This window comes from Callithrix jacchus, chromosome 1 (genome assembly GCF_049354715.1).
Source record: "Callithrix jacchus isolate 240 chromosome 1, calJac240_pri, whole genome shotgun sequence".
NCBI lineage: Eukaryota > Metazoa > Chordata > Mammalia > Primates > Cebidae > Callithrix > Callithrix jacchus.
In genome coordinates, this window is record NC_133502.1 from 103,332,383 (window position 1) to 103,358,030 (window position 25,648).

At 38.9% G+C, this 25,648-nt stretch overlaps 1 protein-coding gene across 8 annotated transcripts in view; it reads right to left on the bottom strand.

Annotated features, from left to right (window-relative positions):
• TLE4 (TLE family member 4, transcriptional corepressor) overlaps positions 1–25,648 on the bottom strand; it is a 149,138-nt gene that overhangs the window by 42,839 nt on the left and 80,651 nt on the right. The gene's annotated exons all lie outside the window — the stretch shown is intronic.

The window sequence follows — 25,648 nt, forward strand, 5'->3', positions numbered from 1 at the left end:
GCAGGAATGAGGATAACAATGCTTCTTAAATGGGCTTAGAACCCAGAGAAAGCTGACATTTCATCAGAGTTGTCTTGGAAACAATACTCTGTGTTATTTCAAACACAAGAGGTGTGTATTTGGGCGTGGGCTATTTCTTGTGAAGCAGTCAGATGGTAAGGCTGCCAAGGTTCTAGTGCAGTGATGAGAAATGAGAAGGGAAGCACTGAAATTACACAAGCCGTTCACATGCACACGGGCCTAACCATGACACACATGCCAGGCTCCAAGCCAGTTCCCACTTGGGCAGACTTCCTTTACCTCTAAAACTACTGTGTTAGACTGACTCCAATAGTGGCTGCAATTTTTCACACCTCCCTGGTAGCCACATTTGGTAGGGCTCTGTCACACTGATTAGACTCAGCCGTATGACTTGCTTTGGCCAGTGGCAGACCACCCACCTAAATGTAGCCATATAAGCAAATTCAAGCCTGGCTAGAGAGAACAGCTTCTGCTGCAGTCAACACAGAGACTAATGAAATGCAACAAATGCTTTCCATTTCTTACTGGTATGTTTTGGAACACATGATGCAAAGAGAGGGTCCTAGACTCTGCACTAGTGTCAAAAGAACAAGTCTTGGCTAGCCTGCTAGAGGGATACCACAGATACATATAGGAGAGCCAGGTCAGTTGAGCTATAGACTTTTTAGACCAGCAGTCCTCAATCTTTTTGGCATCAAGGACTGGTTTCGTGGAAGGCAATTTTTCCATTGATAGAGCGGGAGCGGGGGCGGGGTGGTGGTGGTGGTGGTGGTGGTGGTGGTGGTTTTGGGATGAAACTTTTCCACTTCAGATCATCAAGCAACAGTCAGATTCTCATAGGGTATACAACCTAGATCCCTGGCATGCACAGTTCACAATGGGGTTTGCACACCTATGAGAATCTAATGCTGCTGCTAATGTGACAGGAGGTGGCGCTCAGGCGGTAATGCCCACTCACCCGCCACTCACCTCCTGCTGTACAGCCTGGTTTCCAACAGGCCACAGCCCAGTACCAGTCTGTGGCCTGGGGTTTGGAGATCCCTGTTTTAGACCTTCCAACTGACTGTAGACATATAAGCAAATTCAAACCCGGCTAGAGAGAAGTGCTTCTGCCGCAGCCAACACAGAGACTAATGAGATGTAACAAATGCTTTCCATTTCTTAATAGAATGTTTTGGAAAAAGTTCCTAGATAGTAATTGCTAACCAATATAATCACTTAATTGAGGATGTGCATTATAGGAATAAATACTCCTTCCCATTTTTAAGACATCCGTATTAGGAGTAGATGAAAAAAATATAAATTAACAAGCAACCACATTCCTTTCTTGGTTCTCACCTTTCTATGGAATATGATTTCTGATATCTTAAGAAATGAGTCAGTTTATGTATAAATGATAAGCTGTCATAACAAGTTCATTACAGGTTCACCAACACCATGTCCACATGTATCACCATTATATATGCCCTCTATAGTACTTTATTTGGATAGTATTATTACTACCATGTTAGTGATGAGCAAACAGAACTCTTGTGAGAGTAGGTGACTGCTTAAGGTCACAAAGCTAGAAAAGAGTGAAGCTACTATTAGAATATAATATTTCTGATTCTAGGTCTCAACTGATTTTTACTAATATCCTAATACAAACATATGGAGAATATTTCAAGATCAGTGAGATTACCCACACTTTATCATTCAGGGATTAAAAGGCAAGATATAAAAAGTTATGTGCAGATGTAACTTACATAATTTAGAAAAAAATAGAGTGGCTCACAGTATGATTCCTAAATTATACTGATATTCCAGATTACATAATTTAGACATAATCAACAATGAACAAGGGACCAGAGTAATGGGTACCTTCATAATATTAGTACGGGTACCACAAAAACTCTGTAATAGGTTCTCTCTATATCTGAATATCAAAATCAACTTAATTCTACCTAAGAGTTTCCTCCTGTATACATTTCAAAAAGGGGATGTACACCATCTTTTAGAATTCTCATTTCATCCAAAAAGTAACTATAAGCCTTATAAGAATGACCACAGAGTCAGCTGACTCTTGAAGACCAAGGAGAATAGGAATGGAGAAGGAAAGAATCCCTCTTAAAGACAGGAGCAGTAAGTCTGGGAGTTAAACTGACGGTCTATATCAAAGGTTGACACATTTTTTTCTGTAAAGAACTTGACAACAATCATTTTAGGCTCTGCAACCCACATAAGGTCTTATATATTTTTTTGTTTACTTGTTTATGCCTTGTCAAAAACATAAAAACCATTCTTCCCTCACAGACCACACAAAAACAAACTGGGAAGTAGATTTGGCCTGTGGGCCATAGTTTACTCAACCCTTTGTCTATGCAAGAGCAAGAGAATGTGGTGTATTTCTACATTTTTTTATATAATCTGAAGACTGTCACCACAATAATCATAACAAGTTTCTGGCATTCTCTCCTTAGGATGCTGCTCAATAGGTTCTGGAAGGTGAGACAGAGGCCGTGGGCACAGTGTAATCTGCAGCCCTAACCAAGAGTCATTTTACTACCCTGAGATGCTTGAGCACTTTGATTCTCATGATTTTAAATGCAGGGGAAAGGTCCTAAGTTGTTACTTGATAACTTCAGTTATCAGGCAACTGAGTTTCATGGCTTGATTTATGCATAGGACACTGGACAGGAAATTGCTGGCTGACTGGTTTGGAACAGCTACCTGAACATTCCTCCCTCCCTTCACTGATTTATTCAAGAGCGTAACAAATGACTATTACAAAACAGGCCCCTCGCAGGAATGCAGGAAGGCTCGAAGCTGAAAAGGACAAGGTTTTTTACCCTTTTGCCTCTTTTCAATGACAGAATTAGAGATAAGGTAAGCACACAAGTTCCAAGGCTGGACTTGGAAAAGGCTGTCTGGAAATCCTTGAGGGCCAGATGTGCTTTAGAATTCAGTACTTGGGGAATTTCATAAAGGCAGTATGATACATACTGTAATAGGGGCAGGAATAACAGTCCATAATCAAACATAAATATATTTTTATATCACTTTAGGCCAGGTTCAGTTTTGTTACTGCATGAGATGCCAAGAAAAAAACCTTTCAGTTTTTAGAGCTTTCTGGATTTCAGAATAGTGGATAAGAGACTGTGGGCCTGCCTAATCTTAAAAGAGCCTGTATATTTATTTTCTCTTTTAAAATAAAGTTTTATCTTAAGAAAACCACAAAGTAGGATGCTTCCAGATCCAAACTCCAACCAACTGCCAACTGTACTGAATCTGAGTAGCCTTCTTTATGGCACCAGATCTTAACAATAACAACAGGTTACCTGAGAAACCAATGAGGGAAGTTCAAACTAATGAAGACTGCACTCTTTTGGCAACATCTTCTTATGCTACCCAAGAGTCATTTAAAAAAATCAGATTATATATAACTACATTCTATACCAAATTACACATACACCCTCTTTCTTTCTCTCTCTCCTCTTACCCCCACTAGGAAGTAGTTAAGGAATCCTTGGAAAATACGTAGCATATTTTTCTTAAAATGTTACCCTTGGAATCACTGAACAAACCTGTATCTATGTGGCTAGAAAAGTCACTGTATCCTTAGAACAAGGGCTTAGAATGTCCTTAACGTGGACATTAGATATTCAGTTCCTGAGAGAAACATCCTAACACCCAGTCACATGAAAGCTGGCAATCTTCCGACTTTCTGGGTATGTATGCTGTCACTCTATAAGGAAAGAGCCTATAACCAATTGACCTTTGCTTCTGAAGAGCTCTTTGCCATATGAAGTTCTTTATTAAAATCTAGCAAATATATAACAGCTATTTTTATTTTTACATCTAAACATAAAGAACAAAAAACATTACCGAGTTGGCTGATGAGTGGTGATCTTTAACCACAGCAGATTAAGGACATCCGAGACTCATTCTCATTCATCAATACATAAATCTCCCAGAGTGAATCTTATTTTTTGGATGTAATCACAAACTTAAAGAACTCCTAGTCCAAATATTTTGGTGTTAAATACTGAGTATTAATAAAAATACAGGCGAAGGGAGTTGTCCAAGGTCCTGCAGCTAGTAAGAGTTAGGATTAGGAAAGTCTGCATGTGATTTCCAATTCAAGCTTGCAATGAAAGTCAGCTGATAAACAAGGGCACTTACTCAAATACAATGTACATAGACTAATGCCTACAAATTGTTTTCTTTTGGTCTTACAGTATGAGGTATACCATAAAGTCAGGATTATGATGAAAAAAAGGTACTAACTACTGAACAGGCAGATTCACCATACCTATCTTGATGAAGATCATTATCTGTGGACCTATACATCTAGATGCTTGATGAGGCTATGCATGATTTTTTTTCTGCCTCATTTTATATATTTACAGTTCACATATCTATTAATTTCTTTTAACAGACACAGAGACTGCATACATAAGACAGTGCACTGAGTTTCTTTACCAACTACATCACTCACTAGTTGCTTTGTTAACAAGCTACTGAATTTGATATTCATCTTTATATATAAACAAGCATTCAAAATCTAAGAGAGAAATTATGCCAAAAGTACCCTGTAAGGTTAACCTTTCAGTAATCTTCCTTCTAAAGTTCCATAGTTTTAAATGTGAGGAACCTCTTACACTACCCACTTCTGATTCTGTAAGTAAAAGAGCACCCACAAATGGACCACATTTCTATAGATGTGAAAACAATGACAAGCCTACAATATTTACAAACAGGATGGTTGTAGGATGCCACATCTTAAAGCTTCTGGAATAGTATAAGCTCAATTAAGTTTGTTTCCACAAAAGAAAAATAAATGAATCCATCTCTGATTAAATATTAATTCAAAACACAGAATTGCTGTTTTACAAATGATTAATAGAGATACAACTATAACAAGTTATCAGGACCCATGATTACCAATTTAGAAAGATAAAAAGTTTCTACCACAGCATCTTGTCTCTGCTGTTATCACAGTCCAATACTTGCAGGTAAACAGAGTTAACGTTTTGAATAAAAAGGAAAGGAAATCTTAGAATGAGACAACATACATAAAGCATACAGCCCAATGTCTGGCCCATGACACATACTCAAGATGCTCTAGCAGTCTGGTTATTATTACTTCTGTCATGGACACATCTTCAAAAGGACAGAAAATCATAAAGAGGCCACAAACTAAATTAATGCTGGGCACTACAACTCTTAGCATGCAAGTAAGTGTTTTTGAATTAGCCAGAATTACTATTTTGAATACATGAAACGTTTAGTGAGAACTGAGTAAAATGCCAGGCACTTTGCAATTATACACAGTCTCATTTAATCTTTTAATAACCCAGTAAGATAGATATTATTATTGCTGCTATTGTTACTGTTAAAAAGAATCCAGTTGGGGAAAACTGCATAACTTGCTAAGTCATCTATCTCTAGTCTGCGATTTGAGCCCAGATCTACTCTTCTGGATTTTATACTATTATACCTTCCACAATACCATGTTTTATTCATGGCTAAAACCATGGATTGGTGGGATTTCCACCTTCAAACATATGAAATAAATTAAAATATTGAACAAATCTTTGATTGACATGCCTGAGGCATCTCCAACATTTCACTGAGAATATCTATATGGAGTAACATTTAGCTCAAACGAATAATTTGAGGGTTTTTAAAAATAATAAAGCGCTGCTATCAAATATCAAATAAACAAAATAAATCACAGCATTCATCATACATCATTAATTTTATTCAGAAGAACCTAAGTGGTTATGCAGTCTGAGCTTCTCAGATGAGGAAACCGAGCGAGGTTCAGAGAGATAGAGGGCACAGACAAGACCAGACGATGGCCATGCCTCCCCTGAATCTAGTTCAGTGCTCTTTCTACCAAACTCCTGGTTGGCTTTTCTCTCTTTCCACATATTTTATTTAAAAAATAAAATACACTCAATAAGTTAGAGTACTGAACCAAAATAGTTTCAGTGGTAAAAAAAAGCAGTAATTTGTTTGCTCTATCTGTTGTGCCCTTTGCCAGAAAGGCCTGGGGGAGGCACAGTGAGGAATCCCATCAACCAGACTATCTAAACAAACATGACTGGCAATTAACAGATCATCAAATATGGCAGGAATATAAAATGAGTGTAAAGTAGTTATCCCTTACTGTCACTCTACCAGGGCAATCTAGCTTCAAGTATCTTGTGTGATACCTGTTATTCAATCAGTTCAAAGTGGCCAATACAGGTTGAGCAGCCCATACCTGAAAATCTGAAATCCAAAATCCAAAATTTTTGTAGCATCAGTCTGACGCTCAAGGGAAATGCTCATTGGCATATTTAAAATTTCATACTTTTATATTTGGGATGCTCAACTAGTAAGTATAATGTAAACATTCCCAAATCTGAAAAAAACCCAAATCAAAAACACTTCTGGTCCCAAGCATTTTGGATAAGGGATACTGAATTGGTACAGGATGCTAAGACACCATCTCTCACCTCACTTTAGCTCCCTAATATAAAGCTGAGGACTGTGTTTAAAAGAAAACCAAAATGACCAACCACGGTGGCAGTAACAATGCTTAGTGAATCAAAGAAGAATCTTGAAAATGATTAAGCCACCAGTCACAAATAACTGTTAATGACTACACACTCTGGATTTGAAAGATATCCTGATTTCAGGATTTTATGTTTCTTTTAAAGTGATTGGTTAAATGAAGAATAAATGAGATTTAATTTCAATGTCTTGTTTTCATGAGATTCACAAATTAATACAAGAAATGCCTCTGTGAAGACATGGGCCCCAATTTGGTATTCTTAAAGTATAAATCACTATCATATGCAGCCCTCAACTTAAGTCCTTAGGCTGCCCCCAACAACTGGAGATAGCACTGGAATCAAGTATTTTTCTGCCACTGCCACCCAACTAAGGCACTGAGCTGGCCTTTTTTTGAGAAGTAGGAGGAGATGGCAGTGAAAAAGGGGAATGGAAGACTGGAAAGGAAAACAAAGAAAAGCAGGATACAAAAGTGGGCCCTACTCAGTCCATGAAATAAATCTCCAAAAGTCAGATGATAGGAAACAAGAGCCAAAACACTGCAAGCAGAAGTGCTTGTTCATCAATCAGGGATGAGCAGAAAGGACAACGAGATTTAAAAATTATAGACACTTAAGTTACAAAGTATTATCATTACATGTAGTTAGTGGTTATTAAAAAAAAACAAACAGAAACTACCTTTATTTCTTCATGAAATAAAAACGACATCAAACTAGAAAACCAAAATTGAGGAATTCTTCTACTGCAAGAGTATTCCTATCAACCTCCAGCAAACTGATGGGGCTACAAGTTAAAATCTTCATCAGATTTTCTGTCTGCATACATTTTAATTAATCAGATGGCAGATTCTGAGCTGGTAGAAGAGGAGGACACATCTGCTGGATATGAGAAATTTAACACAAAAACACGCACGGGACTATATGATGACATTCCAAAATGCTCCAAAGTAAAATGGCCTTGAACCACCATTTTGAAGCTCCACAAAAATGTGAAGTATTAAAACATCCCAGCCCATGTGATAAGTTTATACTCTAAGGGCCTATGGCAGACAAGTCACATGAAAAGAACACATTACAACAGCACTATTACGAATACACATACACGAAAGCATTACTTTGGACTTTTGCTGATCTGACAGGAAAAGGAGGAAGCTCCTACAATCTTGATTATTTTCCTAAGTAGCAGGCCTGTTGCTGGGGCTCCTCCTATCTCTAATGTCTGCATTTTGCCTACACCAAGTAAGGTACATATAGATGAGGGTTTAAAACTGACCCTAGCTAGGGTAGAGATAACAAGCATAGGTTCTGAAAACAAATGGCACCGTAGTCAGCTCACCACTTATGTTCTGGGTGAACCACAGGCAACTTACTTAGTCTCACTGTGTCTCACTTTCCTCATCTACAATACGGAAATAATAGCAAACTCCACCTTAACGGGTTGTTCTGATGAGAGCACAGAGTATATGTACCCACAGTGTTCATTATTATTCATTCCAAGACCATAAAGTTAGCAGGAGCAGAGCTGTTTCCAGAGCCCATGGCAATGGCTACAAAGCACATGCTTCTCACTCTATACTAAGCGGGCTTCTAGTGATTTTCCTTAAAACACTGAGAAAAGCAATACACCACCTCTCAATTCTTTTATCTGGGAAGGGATCCCCATGGGGGGGCGACGGGGAAGCCTGAGGCATGTCACCTGGGGGCAATAAAGAGGGTAAGGGTAATTAGGAGGAAGAAGATCCCTGGGTTCTGAACCCAGGGACAGGCAGAGTCAGGAAACACCAAGCAGAATGGCCCAACAAAATCACCCCTGAGGAAGGCAGGCACAGGTATGACTGGAAACAAATGCCACTAGGGGTCGGCGTAAAAACCACTCACATGTAGCAATGGCCATCCACTCTATTTTGAGCCTGTGTTTTGTTTCATATTTACTATATTTGATCAAGTTGTGGCCTGTGGTTTTGGTGGCTGACAATGAGTAAAATGTAAATTATGCTACTACTTCCATTTTTTTGGGGGGGAAATTATTCTGTTAAATACATGAAAAACTTTCTAGATATAAAAGTATGAGAAACTAAAATATGCAAAAAGGAAGCCAATCAGAAACCAGAATTTCATTTGGAGTAGCCTCTTCCCACAAAAGCAAATACTGCAATATGGAAGAAGGCAGAAAACGATTTGAAAGGCAAACTACACTTTTAAAATCATATAGTATATTCCAAAGGTAAATAAACATTTTTGGAATCACTGCCGATTGCCTATATGAATTCCAAGAAGTAAGGAACTCATGAAAGAAAAATCTCCAAGACTAACATTATTTTGCCTTAATGGCATTGGGTTACATTCAATATTGTTTTAAGTAAGTGGACCACTGGTTGGGTCTAGAAATTGTTTGGTTAGATGGATATTTCTGTTATAATATTTTTTATGGTCAGATTTGATTTGTACATCTCCCAAAACAAATGTTGTGACACCATAAAAAAATTTTCAGGATCTTAGGCCAAACACAACTAGCTCTTTAAAAATTTCATTCCTTGTAGAATGAGAAGACTGGTACAGTTCTCTCTGATATTTATTCTGAATATTTCAGTGATGTATCCTCCACGTTCCTGAAAGCCAAAGGCACATAATTTATAGCAGGGTTTCTAAAACCGTGCCCTTTTCACTGGTTGCTGGCATTTAAAGCATGTTTTCACACATCTTGCAATGTTCTAAGACTATCCACATAGACCGGAATTACATTTTAAAAGCGTTTTTAATTGAGTCCCTGGGCTGAGAGTTTTCTATGCTCCACCTGTCCTCACTCGCACTTGTTTCTTTAACAGAACTCTAATTGTCGTTGTAGAAAGTTTCAACTTAAACTAGTCCCTCCTCTTAGGGTTTTCTGAGCTACATATATACATGTTCCTTTCCCTTATCTTTTAAGTAAAATGTATCTCTACAAAGAAACACAACTGATGCTAAGTTCTGATAACCAGAGAAATGTGAATCCCTCTAAATCAAATTGCAAACCTGAGCTAAGCAAGCAAAAGTGACATCTTAGGTAGGTAAGAAAGCAAACAGTAACAAAGATTCAAGAATTCTCAAGCACAGCTGACCCCACACAAAGGCTTTTTGGGCCTTCGGGGAAGATTCTACTTTTCTAAAAACAAAGTTCTGGTGGTTGGTAAGAATGAGCTGCTTCAAATATGGCCTCATGGTTCCCAGGTCTTCTGTCTCACAAAAACAGATCATGCAGGAAGATGACTCTATACATCCACAGGTAGAAGACAACTAGAAAACAGATCCACTTGAAAGACGTCTCCTACACCTTTGCCAGACCCACCCTGGCTCGTGTGGGAAGCTGAAATCCTGTCTGCTCAGGTTCCCCTCACTGCTTGCCCACAGTGGGAAACTTGGCCATGTTGGCTGGTTATTCTGCATTCTTCTAGGAGAAAACCACACTCTCCCCATGAGGGCAAGCACCACCTGATGCCCAGTGTGTATCTTGCTTTCCAGGACTCTGGCCCCTTTGTCATTCTTATTAAGAAAATATGGAATCTGCTACAGCCCTGTTGCTATGACTCTTTGAGCAACCTGAATTTCCATTCTGGGCACCCTTTCTCCCCAGGACAGAAGGGTTCCTTCACTTTGTAGCTCTGAAAGACAACTATGTAGAGGGCACTAATCACTGAAAGGGCACTCCCTCGCCCCTACCACCCCTGCAAAAAAAAAAAAAAAAAGTGTTATTTCAATGGCCTAAAAAGGATAGGCCATATAAATCTTCCAGGCTGACTTTTTATGGAGAAACTGAGGCTAATCTTCACTGAAAACACAGCAATCGGGGATGACATGGTTCACGTCTGGAATAGCTGTGGGAATATAGTACTTAAAAACTCCCCTGCTGGACCAGGCCTGCAGTTCCCCAGCACCCTGAATACTGCAATCACTCCTTTCCCTTCAGGCATACCTCTGCCAAAGTCCATACCAAGACTGACTCACTGCCTCATGAGATTCATTTAACTCAGTCTGAAGAAAAGAAGCTGCAAATAAATCAGTATTATAGTGCAGGGACGTGTGTTCTTTCCCCATACAGTCAACCTTATTGACAGGGATTAGGTGTATGAGTAGTAAAATAATGAAAAGCAGCAAGAGTCTCTCCTGCTCGACAAGCGTCTGTTGGGTATATTCCCTCTCCCCACACAATTAGAGGAATGCCAGAATTGTTACGGTTTACAACACTGGAGGGAGAGGTCCATTTTACAGATAATCTGACATGAAAATAAAAGAGGCTCTCTGCAAAACGGTAAAACTGGTAAACTGTGAGGTCACAGTCCTCGGGCCACTCGTTCAGCTCATCGGGGTAGTTATTAGCTTTTCCTACCAGCAGAAGCACACAGCACTAGCACAGCAGCAGAACGTCTCTTAAAACCAGGATTTAGACTGACAGGAACCCACAAGGTTCTCTCTCTTTGGTCTCCAATTTCATCCATTACAAGCAGCAAGTAGTCTTGCTGTAAAATACATGAAAGTCACATTCTCAGCCAAGGTTGAACTATCCCTAAATACAAAATCCCCAATGGAATTAAATATGTGCTAGGATCAGCTAAAGTTAATTCTCAACCATCTGCACGTACAAGATCCATTTTGTAGATTTTTTTTTTAAGCAAAATTTAATCTCAGAATAATTTCTCCGTGGCCTGGCACATTTCTAGTTTGCTTCTTTTCTGCTGTTAGTTTAGTGTTGGCTTGTCGAATGCAAGTTAATTTAAATATTAACCCCCCAAAGAAAAAACAGAACCAGGTCATTTGCAAATTATTAATATTGTACACTAAAAAAACAAAAAAGTAACAACAAAGACCTACTGTGTTGGGCACCTTTACCACCCCATGTCACACACACGGAGAAGGAGCTTGTCCAAAATCACAAGGCTGGTAAACCGCAGAAGGCAGGATCTGAACCCAGGCCATCTGTTTCCAGAGGATGAATGTCTCGTTGGTATTCCTACACTGTTTTCTGCCTACTGGCTCTCTAGAGTTCACAGTATGTCACATGCTCAGAAGTAGACAGGTCCCAACATACACCAACTTCCCAACCTTAAGAAACGCAGTTTGAACAGTGTGTGTAAAGAGTCACCTTGAATCACCGTTTACAAGGGTGCTATTTTAGCTTTAAAAGCACAGCAAACATGAATACCTGCTTCAGCAGTGGGAAAAGAGGGGGAGGAAAGACCGAGGCATATCTGTCTGTAAAACAGTTCTTTTCCAAAATATGCTTACCCTTGCATCTCTGGCCACTGCCTTAGGGTGCAGTGTACCAATCTTTTTGACGTGGCCTAAGTAAATTTCTCTTGAACGCCTTCTTTTCATTTGTGAGCCTTCTGTTGTGCTTTTGCTCAGGGTCCCATAATTTTACAGTCATGCTGAGTCAAGTCAGTGCAGTCTCAGTCTTTCTTCTGGATTGTTAATGGTGAAAAACTTCTTGCCTTATTTTCTTCTCAAGTTTTCTCTTCTTTTTTTTTTTTTCCTAGTTAACTATTATGTATTTTATTCTTTAGATATCCCCTCTAAGGTGAGTCTTTTCAAGTATTCTACTTGAACAATTTCCCTATCTCCTCTCTTGAGTACTAAACCCTGGAAGAACTACCAACTGCTTAATCACATAGATGCATTTATCCCCATTCAGTGTCTGTCATTTCAGGGGTTTCTTCCTCATGAACTTCAGATCTAGACATTTACACTTGACTATCTAGTACTGAAATAAGCAAAATATCTTCTGAGAGCTGAAACCTGGGGAGCATTCATGTTACATTTTTTGGTGGAGCACAGCCATGTAATGCACGCTCCCATTTCTGATAAAGTCCTGACCGCTTCTCAGTGGTTACTGCTCTTCTCTAGGATTAAGATGCTGCAAAGACAACAACAGTTGGTCATTCCCACTTTTAACAAACTCAGTAAATTTCTGCTCTTTCCTAGATTTGGTCACATCAAGTATTGGAACAAGCACAATTACACAAAGGTATAATCCATGCTTTTTGTCACCAGTAGAGGAGGGGAATCTGATAAATAATGTTGGAGAACAGAACGTTGAGAGGAACCCCTAGCCTCCTCCTTGTTCAGACACTGTGGGTGAAATAATTCCAACAAAACAAAGTCTGAGTGATGGTACCCAGAGTGCCTTAGACCAAAACTGGAGACCAAACAAAAAGACAGAGCTTAATTTTCTTGACCATTCAAATACATTTTTAGTAACTCTTCAATTACCGTATCACTGAAACACACTCTCCCAGAAGGCATGTTAATTTCCTTAATATAGTTTCTGCCTATTCTTGCCCATGTTTTTTAAACATTTTCCTGGCCTCACTACTTACTCCAAATCTTCTACTTGTCAGAGAAGGTATATTTCATGACAATTTCCATCTATCAAATTGCAGTGAGTTTTGCTGCTTTTAGACAACTGCCATAGACCTATTTAGATAGACTGTTCAGAGCACCTCTCTCTGAAGCCTAACCACCTCCACTGACCATCTATGCACTGAAAACAAACACCTCAGCTTCTGAGTCAATACTCTAAGAGAACTTTCATTTGGAGACATTTTAAAGGGAGAAATATGCATACAATCCTAAGCCAAGAAGACTTTATATTTTGGTTTGTGATAGGGAAAATACATGTACAAATGAAGCCTGGGGAAGCCTAAATGCAAAATGGAATAATGGAGCGGAAGGACAGCGGGCTTCTCCAACACTCAATCATTTTCAGTCACACTATGTTGTCCAGTAACCTGCATTGATAATTCCTCATGAATAAAATGCCAGCATTATCATCTGCAGCTACATTGTTGACATGCTTTTGCTATTTCACTAAAAATACATTAATTTTCTGGCTTCACAACAGCTGAGCTACTCCCCATTTGAATATACAAAAGAATATTTTGTTTAAACCAAATTAAAAGCGTTCCAGTAAATGACTTCCATTTTGCTGGCTATACTATTTTAGCATATACTGTTCTTAATTCTCCCCACCTCAACATCATGTCTGTCATCTCCCCAGTCCAAAATACTTTTATTATTAAAATTTTTTTAAGTTGAGGAGAGGAAATCTGGAAACCAACTATTTTCTGTTGTAATATTCTTGGCCTGTAAGTCACCTGATGGGCATTAGAAAGAGGGTGGCTTTTTAAGGGTTACAAGATATGGTGGCCTCCTTGATTCTCTCACCTCTGTGAGCCAAGGTACATAAGCAACAACATTTTTCAGTATGGTTTCAGAAGGGAAAACTGCTATATACACACAGAATACACCTTCCACTTTCCATCTAGATAACTTCCGACATCCTCCACTTAAGTCAGAAAGAAAACCACTACTCCTGCCAAGCCCTCCTGGCATCTCACCACTTTATTTGTTCCCATTTGTATCTAATGCTTTTGTCAACAGTTCAACAAAAGTCAAAGCAAACAACCCACTGCAAACACTGGGGGTAACAGCAACAAGCATGAATCCTTCACAATTATCCAGCCCAGCTGCTCACAGCTCGTCTGGGCTGCTTTCATTAACAACAGTGTCAACAAAAGACTGAAACCTACCCAATAACTAGATGGGTCAATACTGCCACTGTATACCCACTGTAGGAGGAAACGCTGTTCTCCTTTGTTGCTTGGGCAAACATGTAGAATAATTCAGTCAGATGGACAAGTGCTTGTCTAATCATTTGTTATGTGAATTATTCAACGACTTTTCACGTAAACTACTAAACAGGCTCTTCAAATATTTCTGTGGCACTTCCAGCTGTCCAACTGCGGAAGTGCATAAAAGGAACAAAGGCAGATGAAAAGAGAAATCATGACCTGAGTTAGTTCCCAGTGATAATCTTTAGTTTAAGAATCTCAAATCTTCATGACTAATCCCTTTAGGACTAACCCTTGCCTGGCATTTTCACTAGTGCCCAATCTTTACAATGTGGACCAGATGGATGGTGGGATCGTGCAGAAGGTCTGACTTTGAAGCTCCACTATCTTTACCTTGTGCTCAACTTTAAAGGTACCTCCCCACCTCCCTCTCACAAGCACTTGCAATAGATAAGATATGCATTTAGGATTTTTAATGGAGTATTTTAAAAACAGACGTATGTAAACAGACTACAAAGCACAGTGTCAAGGCAGCTGTTCCTAAAGATTATCTTTTATATTTCATATACATGTTATATTTTAGAATTTCCTGAATACATTTTGATTAAAAATGTTAATATTTATTTAACAAAGAATTATCTTAAGACAAAACAGTTCTAACTTCCCTTTCTTTCCTCTTAAATGTATAGCTTGTGAAATCAAGTACAAACGAAGCAGCCTGGTGAGAAGGGCCCCTGACTTGGGCCCTGGCCCTCAGCTGGATGAGCCTCACCCTGTAAGACAAGGGGACGTGCCCACACACAGCACTTGTCCATGGCCTCTACACTAAGAGCTGGGTACCCAGGACCTGAAATTTCCCTGCCCAGACACCCCAGGCCCACTTCCAGAGTTTACTCAGTCCTCTTCCTGAGGTCTCCAACGGTTAGATCAAGCTGCTGGTTTGAGTGTGTCTGGATCTGAGGGCAGCCATGGGGGTTTGATGGAGCTTTGAAATGAGAACTAGGGTGCGTACAAGAAAAGATGTGAGGGCCCACATGGTTAAAGCAATGAACTCCAAAAGTGCCTGAGAATTTTAAATTCCAACCTGGCCTTTCAGGTCATCTCTAAGGTGTATTTATTTACTGGATTTATAACTTTTAAATACTCTGGGGTATGGTATGAGGGCCTCCATTTGGACTCTTTCACTGACAGTTTTTGGCAGCCCAGTCTTAAAATGCTGAAGCCACTGCAATCACCAAATGTTTCCATGTAATATTGTGGGTCTATGAAAACACGCAACATTATTTTTCCCTAAACATTTTCACTTTTATAGATCCACATATCTACAACAGTAATTAAAATGTTGATTTTATTTCTATTACTGCTTTTAAAATACAGTAAGAGTTTAAAAGTTAAAGACAAAATTCAATAATTATTGCTATTTACCAGCTTAGTACATAGGGACATGATAGAGATTTTAACCAACTGTCAAACAGATGAGGGGGTTGGACATGATGGCTCATCCCTGTAATCGTAACACTCTGAGAGGCCAAGGCAGGTGGATCACTTGAGGTTAGAAGTTCGAGACAAGCCTGGCCAACAAGGTAAAACCCCATCTCTACCAAAAAATACCTAAAAAAATTAGTCAGGCAAGGTGGCTCGCGCCTATAATCCAGCTACTTGGGAGGCTGAGGCAGAAGAATCACTTGAACTCAGGAGGCAGAGGGTGCAGTGAACCGAGATTGTGCCTCTGCATTCCAGCAGCTTGGGTGACAGAGCAAGACTCTGTCTCAAAAAGAAAAAAAAAAAAACAACCAAACGAAAACAAACAAACACAAACCAAAATAAAATACCATACAGATGAAGGAAAGAGCAGAGAGTCATGCTCATTCTACCTCATTTCTGCTTCTGACTATAACCAGTTTACTCTGCCATCTGTAATTGTAGAATTTTCACTTTTTACCACCAGTGTCTAGAGATCTTTAGTTCTTGGCATAAAAATTTGTGCTTTCAAAAACCAACTACTCCTCCAGGACATAGAAAACAAAATTTGAGAAACTTTCTTCCTTCTAAAGGTCTCACAGAAGTACCCTGACGCAGAAATATGCTGTGTGAAGGTCCTTCTGAAGCTGGCTTCAAGTAACAAATAGAAAGTTGGCAATTTTTAAAAATACTCTTGAAAGAAGAAAATACCATCAGAGCTACATGGGAGCAGCAAAACATAAATAAAATTATTTACTCATTTTTAAATCAGAGAAATCACCTGAAAAGCTAATGAGGGTATTCAAATGTCAAAAAGTCAGATGACAAATATTTTAGCTGTATAGTCCAATTGTTTTGCTGATTCCTACAAAACATTTTCTGAATTTGAGTAAAAGGCCCATATCTAGATTGGGAGTCGACAGAATGTTGCCACTGGCATTACTGTCAGTGTTTGCTGAAGGTTCATGTTTGCATGTATTTGCACATCAGCCCTGGCAGCTTCCTGGGAACACTGCCTTCAGAGCTAGCCCTCCAATCATCATAAACTGGTTTTATATGCACATTTTAAAGAATGCAGGACTCACCAGAAGCTGTGAGAAATGAAGAGGAACAATCCATTAATATATTTTATTCTACTCAGAAGGCAGCATATCGCAGTTCCATATTTTAATAGGAAAATGATTTGAAGGAAGGGATTTTATCTAATCTTTACTATGCACCCACAATACAGTACAGGGCTGTTTGCCCTCCAGCTGCTGAATCAATACCTACTGACTAACTTTAAATATTTTATTTAGACTGCAAGTTCATCTATCAATACCAACAAGTTTCAAAGTCAGAAATCATTAAATAATTTTGAGTTAAAAATCAGAAAAATCTCTCAGCTACAGAGGTATAGCTGGGCCTTTTTAATATCCAAAGGAAAATATATGCAGAATTGATAAGGAGTTCTTCCCACTTAAATATCTTTCAGTACTAATGCAATCAAACAAATCAAATGGACTACTATGTAGCAGAGACTTTTGTCTTAACACATTTGTTAAAGAAAATTTTCACCCTATTAACCAAATAGACAACATACATTGTGAAACATTTCATATGCAATATTCTTCTTTCATTTCTCTCCGGGAAAGAAGGTTGACCCATAAGGAAGAATGGAGAGAAAGAAAAAAAAGAGGCACAAAGAGAAAAAAAGGAAGAAAAGAGAAGGGAATTGAAAATGACAAGGGTGAGCAAAACAGATTACAAGTGAGCATCTGGTATTGACAGGAGGAACTGAACACAGTCTGTATAGTCACGCTGAAGTCTAGAAGGAAGATGGCAATTTGAAAAAAGGGAGGGAAGAAGTGGCAGTGGGAAGGAGGCAGGAGGAAAAGAACAAAAAAGGTCAGGGGTGGGGCAGTAACTAACTAACCTAAGTATTGCTCCTGGATGCTTACCTATTTAGTCATAATTTGCTCTTACTCCCAAAGGCAAAAATGTCACCAGCTTAGTTTAAAATTTCCCTAAATAAGATCAGACTAGGTTACTATCAGATTTTATCATCAAAATAGATTCCAGCCTATGCATCCAATTCAGGAGTCTCATTCAGAGCAGTAACAGTCCAATATGGTTTGGTTATAATCCCTGAGACCGGGGCTGGGCCAAGGATGTGGAATAACTCAGCTTTCAAGTCCTGATAACTGTGGTACAAACACAAGTGATTATTTCAATTTTCTCTGCAGATTATTTTTTCAGGGCAACCCAATAAACCCAATAATGCTTAGATTTACTAGAAAATTTTTTATTCATTTCCCCATGCACCAGAAAGTAAGCTAATAACATCCCGCCGAGAGTGCTGTCAGGCTAAATCCCTGCACTGCTGAATGCACTGCCGGGATAAATCTCCCTTCACTTTCCATTCCACCATCCACTTTAGGGCAAGGCCCTGGGGACTGCTCCAGATTACCCCTCTGAACGCAGTGTCACAGGCACAAGCCCGAGTGGTCCAATCAGTGCCAAGAAAAGAACAAACTAAAAAAGATTAATTCACAGATGTTCATGCATTTCACATACACTGTGCCCCATGGCCCGTTGCTAGGGCAACGGGAGACCACCAGTGCGCGCTTTATTGGCTTTATGAAGTGCGTCTCGGGGACTATAGTCCAAGAAACGCTGCATAATAATAGTGTGGCTTTTCTGAAGCCTTGTTTTGTGTTTATCCACATTTAACCTTCTGAGTATTATAAAGAGCACCCTTATGCACAGCTTTCAAGCACCAAAACTGCTACAACTTTCTATCTAGAAACATTGAACTGCATCTCTTAGGGGTTGCTTTTGGGAAGACCCATGTTTAAACTCCTCTACCAGTTCCATGACCAAAAAAAAAAAAAAAAATCTAAAACCATTTAAAGATCACTACTATATTAGTGAAGCTAACCATATCAACCACCCAAAACTGAATACATACATGCCTTGTTTTCATGAAACCAGGGGAACCTAGGTTTTGAACATCAGGAATCACTTTTAGCAAGAAGCAAAGTCAAAACCATCAAGCCACATCAGGGTCTGATAGAGAAACAGCAATCATCCAACAGAACTCTCTGCAGCAGTGAGAAGGTTCTGTATCTCTGCTGTTTTGGCAGTTTCTACAGCCATGTGTGGCTACTAAGCACTCAATATGTGGCTAATGCAATTGGGAAAATGGGTTTCAAAATTCTATTTCACTTTAACTAATTTAACTTTATTTAAATGGCTTTATGTGACTAGTGGCTACACCCATATCGGCCAGGGCAGCCTCAGAGGCTTACCAAACAACTATGTATGTTTTTAAAAGTTCCCAAAACACTATCTCTTCAAGCTTTCAGTTTCAGCTTAATTCATAAAAATATAACTTCAAGTAAATGTACACAGAATGGTCTTCATTATTGCTGCTGCCACTAGCTGTGCCAGTTCCAATCAGCCAGAGTCTTTGTGAAAAAGGCCAAGGAAACGAGACTAACTTTCCCCTCCTTCTCCACCCCCACCCCCATCCAGGTTGGGAGGTTAAAATCACAAATGTCACAACTCTCAGAGCAGTAGCACAGATCAAGTGTTAATCTAAAGGGAAGGGGTGGGTGAGGGGGAGAACACAGGCTCGTGGGGGCGAGGGAGGATCTGGAATGAAGAGGAGAAAAATAAAGCCAGTGAATAGATCAATAGAAGCAACAGCTTACATTCAGATTCACAGGAGAAAGAACACACGGAGACAATCATTTCCTGGGAAAAGCTCAAGCCTAATGAGAATTTACTCTGCTCCTTTATGCGACAACCAGCCCTTTTGTGGTAAGGGCTTCCTGACTGACAGGAACCCGGGGCCCCTTAATAGGATTTCCATATTATTTCCAACACCTGCCCAGAAGTTATTTGTTTACATTGAAGGAGGCAAGATTCTCAAATCAGACATCTGCTTCTAGTTCAGGCATATCTTAGGAAACCATCTAGAAAGCAGCTTTGTTACCATGGTGACATTTTTATTTTCCTTCTTTAGTTGGCTCAAAACATTAGCATTTCCAATTTTATTTTGTTGTTCAAAAGGCCAAATGTCGCTCAAGAAAACAGAAGTTTAAAAAAAGATAAATGAATAGAATTCTCAAAATTCTCCAGAATAATTAAAATGACTATAAGGAGCAATAAATAAAAAGGAGATCTTATTATATAGCGTAGTGGCTTCTCTCACTGGGTGGCATCACTAACTTGTTTACCTCTGTCCCCACCCCACCCCCCTCCCCGCCCTCTTCTCTTCTCAAATTTGAAGTCAGCGCTTGAAAAGTAGCCATTTAAAAAGAAGATTCAAGAATCCTTCAGGATATGTTAGAATTAAATAATGAGTCCATTTCCATGAAAAAGAATTGCTCAAGCTCACCCTTATCCCCGTATCTTAGAAAGTTCACTTACGACAAGAATACTTAAGACATTTTAACTTCCACCTCACTGCCTGCATTTCAGTAAAAGGGGAGGGAGGTTTCATGAACATTTAGTGGTTGCAGAGGGGATGGAATATTAAACAGTGTCAGTGAAGAAAGGTGGAATACATGTAAACGGATTACATGTGTGTTGTGTGTTGTTCTCCAGTTTCTAGTGAAGAGGCAAAACTGAACCCGGGGTGGGAGGAGGAGGGCACTTACCCGCCAGCTGCAACTATCACAAATAAGTGGGAATATTTTACTTTTATTTTATTTATTTATTTTTTTGAGATGGAGTCTTGCTCTGTCACCCAAGCTGGAGGGCAGTGGCGTGATCTCAGCTCACTGCAACCTCTACTTCCTGCAATTCTCCTGTCTCAGCCTCCCAATTAGCTGGGATGGCAGGCGCCCACCACCATGCCCAGCTAATTTTTTGTATTTTTAGTAGAGACGGGGTTTCACCATGTTAGCCAGGATGGTCTCGATCTCCAGACCTTGTGATCCACCTGCCTCAGCCTCCCAAAGTGCTGGGATTACAGCTGTGAGTCACCGCGCCCAGCCATAAGTGGGAATTTCTTAAGTTACAATACCACTACTCTCAGCTTAAAATGTTTTTTGAAGCAGTATACTTTATTACATACAAAAAAAATTGGACTGGTTCTAAATAATGAATAATCTGATAAAGTTAAAGCAACATGACTTACCTTATTCAACATTTAGATTCAAATAAATAGGAAGGAAGGAAGGAAGGAAGAAAGGAAGGAAGGAAGGAAGGAAGGAAGGAAGGAAGGAAGGAAGGAAGGAAGGAAGGAAGGAATCAATCGATGGAGAACAATTCTTTGAAATAATTCCATTGGAAGAAGTATCTACATTTTGAGAAACAAATGCTTTTGAAATTCAAGCACCAACTACTAACACTTAAATAAATCTTGGGCTCCTCTAAATTTTTTAAAATGTTAACTATAAACTTCATAAAATTTTCCCAAGAGATGAATGCATCCTAATTAAGAAAATTAGATATACTAAACATCAGGATGAAAATGTCTGTCTAATAACTAAAAGGGTTGGTTTATGGAGGGAAAGGATTAAACCATTTTGCCAAATCAGCTGGAGAAAGCCAACCTGCCAGCCAGCCCGCCCCTGTTAATTAATATTTGTTCTGCTTCAGCAATCGGTGGAGGAGGGTGCCGCTTGGGTGTCTCCCAGAGTCACATCATTAATCCATTTATGCTCACCACCTGAGGACCAGCTATGCCCTAAAGATATTTATTCATCTGTTTGACAAACAAACAATTACCACATATTTTTTGGAATTAGGACACCTGTTACATTTCACGCAGTTTACACGCCTAAAGGCAGGTATCAGTTAATACTGAACAAATTACTGCATCATAGACCCACAGAACAAAACTTGTTACTTGATAACTGTAAATAGTTATGGTAAAAATAAATATCTAAAAGTATTATAAACAAAGAATTAAAAAGCAACAGTAATGCCAAAACACCTAATTTCAAATTACCATATTATTTTGGGAAGCTGAAAGAGTTATAACCTTAAATACTTGAAAGGCATAATTTATCACCCTACCACCCAACACCTCAAATGACTTCTGCACTTCTAACGACTGTGTTTTTTATTTTATTTTATTTTTATTTTTATTTTTTTTGAGACAGAGTCTCACTCAGTCGCCAGGTGCCAGGCTGGAGTGCAGTGGCACGATCTCGGCTCACTGCAATCTCTGCCTCCTGGATTCAAGCAATTCTCCTGCCTCAGCCTCCCGAGTGGCTGGGACTACAGATGTGCGCCACCACGCCTGGCTAACCACTGTGTTAATTTGGCTAATGGTATGGCCAACTTTACTGCTGAAACATAACCTATGGTATAAGATTTTAATTTCAAAATTTGCTTCTAGGACAGGACTAAATAACACGTAAGAAAATAGCTATATTCCAAATACTTAGAAGAATGCCTTGAGTTACAGCCTTGAGATCCATGGAGGTTAAATGACTTGTTGATCAGCTTGCCTAGTGGTAGAGAGGACTGTTGAAGAACCTGGCATAGCCTTCCTACAGAACGGCTACTATTCTAAATGATTCAATGTGCTTCCTTGTGGTTTCAAGAATACTTCATGCTGAATCACACCAGGAAAAGCCTTTTCCTTATAATGGGAAAATGGGATAGGATAACGAAGTCTAGCTTTGCCTGTACACATTGGTGATGAACAATGAAATGGATTTTACCAATAATCAAGGGAGTAAGATACCTAAAAATGTATGCTCAACATAAAAAGTTAGAATTCTATTTCTATTCCTTAACCTTGAAACACAGACTATCATGTATTTGAAATACAAATCCACTATCCAAATAAGTATTGCTCAAGTTAGGCTTTTTAAAACATATTTTAAAATATGATTTTAAAAATACCTTAAGTACTTTTATTTCCTTATTAGGTGGTATCCCTGATTCCCCATGCCCCAAATGAGTAAAGTTATCCTCCCCCTAAATTTGATCTTCTTGAGGGAAAAAATCTTAATCTTCTTTGTGGAATTGTGTAAGAGGACAAATCAAAGATTAGTTTGAGAAGGAAATTATGAGTTAGGCAGTGGCGTAAAACAAAAATGTTTTTAATGAGAAAGATTTAGATTAAAAGAGACCTAACAGAGATCACAACAAAATAAAAGGGATCCTGTTTGAATCCCATTTTAAGCAAACCAATTATTTGAAATAATCAAAGAAGTTTGATTATAAGCTGGGTATCAGAAGATATCAAATAATTATTTTACTAAGTGACTAAAAGCATTATGGTTATCTAAAAAAAGACTCACTATTTAGACAATGTGTTCATTTTGCATATTGAAGTAGATAGGAACAAAATGTATACTATCTGGGATTTGTTTTCAAATACTTCAGCAAAGAAAAAAGAATAAAAATGTGGCTACATATTGATAGCTCTTATACCTAGTTGCTGGGTGTATAGGGGGTTCTCTGTACTTTGTAGTATATTTCAAATTTTTAATAATTTAGAATGAAACTGGGTCACCCCAAGAGCTTCCCTTTGAGGACGGCACTGGCTATGTGACCTCTGACAGGCCTTCACACCTCTAAACCTTTCCTCAGGTATGAAATAAGAGTAAGCATAACAACACCTACCTTCAATGGTCAAATCTAACCTATGAGCTATACATGCAGTGGGGGCGGCTCAGAGATCAGTAGGACTGAGTGGGCACTGGATCCACCTTATTTTTCCCTAGGTTAGAGTAGAAAGCTGAAGTGCTACAGCCCTCAATTAGACAATGTCTCTTCTCAGATTACTGATTACTGAGGGCCCAGAGACAAAAAGTCCATGACTGTTTTGTTTGCTTCAACATTCTTTAGTGTTCTGTGGAGTTCATTGATTCCCCCTTTTCAATCTAGCTTTCTATTATTTTATGCCTTTGCCTTTTTACAATATGTACTTCTAAAGTCTGAAGTAATACAAATTTATCCCAGTAAGTTATTTCCCAAATGGTAACATGCCTACTTAAAGGGGTGTATGAAGTAATCATTCTGTTAATTCAGGCTAAAAACCCACTTTCACCTGTAACATGTAACGAATGAGGTAAAAGTGCTTTCTTGGCCTGAATCATGCCCTTCAATTTGAACATAAAAGTAACCTTATTCTAATTTTCCGCTGATAAACCTTTATGGTCAACAGAACAACTGGGAGATAGAAAAAAGCAATGTATGATGTTTTAGTCATCTATGCCCCAAAATATAGACGTGGCAGAATAAAAAGGCATTTCCTTAAACACAAATAATGAATGAATCACCATAAAAACCTTTAAACAAAATCAAGGAATTTGCATCGGAAAATGTATATATACCCACAGAGAAGCATTTAGCTAAAAAATAATTATATGTAAATTAAAAAAACAAAGTGCACCATCCAAACTCATTATGCCAACAAAAATTACAAAAACTATAAAGTTCAATATTGGCGGATTGTGTGGCAACATATTCAAACACTGCATTTGGCATTTTAAATTAGTACAGAGAGATCAATTTGGCACTGCACAAGTCACTAAAAATGATCATACTCTTTGATGATACATCCAGCACTCTGGGCTTGAAGACATTCCAATGAAATAACAAAAATAAAAACACCACCACTCACAGGGAAAAAAACGTTTGTACTGGGTAAGCATAGGCACAGAGGAAAAAAAATATTTGTACTTCTGCTATATTTTGCAGATAAAAAAGGCAAATCCCTCATAGATCTGACTTGAGAAGGTTACTGCACTCAGGATAAAACACAGAAGCAGGAAGACACATAAAAAGGACTTACAAAATAATAAAGAATGCACAATAGCAACTTGGGTGAGGCCATGGAGCTATCAGCACTTGGTGAGAGTTAATTTTGGGACTTACATTTAAGCTGGTCTTAATTTTGGTGCCTCGTTTTTGCTACCTGAAATTATGTAGACATTTGGGATGGCGTGGGAAATAACACTAATTTCTGAACCTCAGATTCTTACCAACTTTTAGGCAATTTTGGCCTTCACAGCTCTGTATCATTACCCTTGTTTCAGTCACTCAGACAAAAACTAGAGAGTGCTATGAGAAACCTAATGACTCAGGGCAGCTGACTCCTCTTAATGAACTGGAACCTCCATAAAATGGGAGGCTCCTGGCAGCACGTGGGAATGTCCGGTCTGACACCATTTTAGAGCCAATTACTTTTACTCCTTGGCTCTCAATGAGAGGAGGTGAGCAATGGAAGATTCCATCATCTCAGAAAACTTGTCCTTAATGTCATTTTTGCCTTTTCTAGGGATGATAGATATGGTTCTCAATACTCAAAAGATGGTGAGAACACTCCCACTTACCCTGCTTTGGATTTCTTTTGGAGAGATAAATGTGGGTTTTCTGCCCTCCCATTAAGGGTGAGAGTAAATTACAGTCTGTGTTTCTTGCCATTTTCAGGCCTCAAATGTGGGACTTACTGTTAGGCACATGGAGTCACTGGATAGCCAAGTGACAAGCAAGGCAGGCTGCAGGTGCCATGGCTCCTGAGTTCAACAGCCCTACAACACACATTGGTCTAGTTTCTCATCACCAAGGAAATTGATTCTTGGGCTCCTACAGTGCTTTCTCCTTTAGATCCATATTTACATTCTCCACCTTTGTTGAAAAACTTCAGATACAGGTCTGCAAATAACAGGCTTAGGAATGAACTTGGCTACAGGAGCTACAAAAAACGAGCTCAGTAAAGCCAACAGTATGCGATTTAGTGGCCCCAGAAGTTCCAAGAAAAGAAAAACAGAGGAGAAAAAAGGCCCAACACATTAACAAGTGAATTTCTTTCATTTTACTTGGCATCTAAAGGTAAAGTACCTTAATTACTTGAATCTTTACAGTAAGTTTAAATTTATAGTATATAAGCTATTCTGAAATCTGCCCTGTTTAACAATCTGTAACATCAAGAAAACATTTTAAAGCGTCTCTCACAATTAAACCCATCTACAACCTTGTATAAATCAAAATTTTGCTACCATATCAAAATGTTCCACTGGGGCTGTATAAGATTGCCCACATCCTCATTACATGCAACACTAA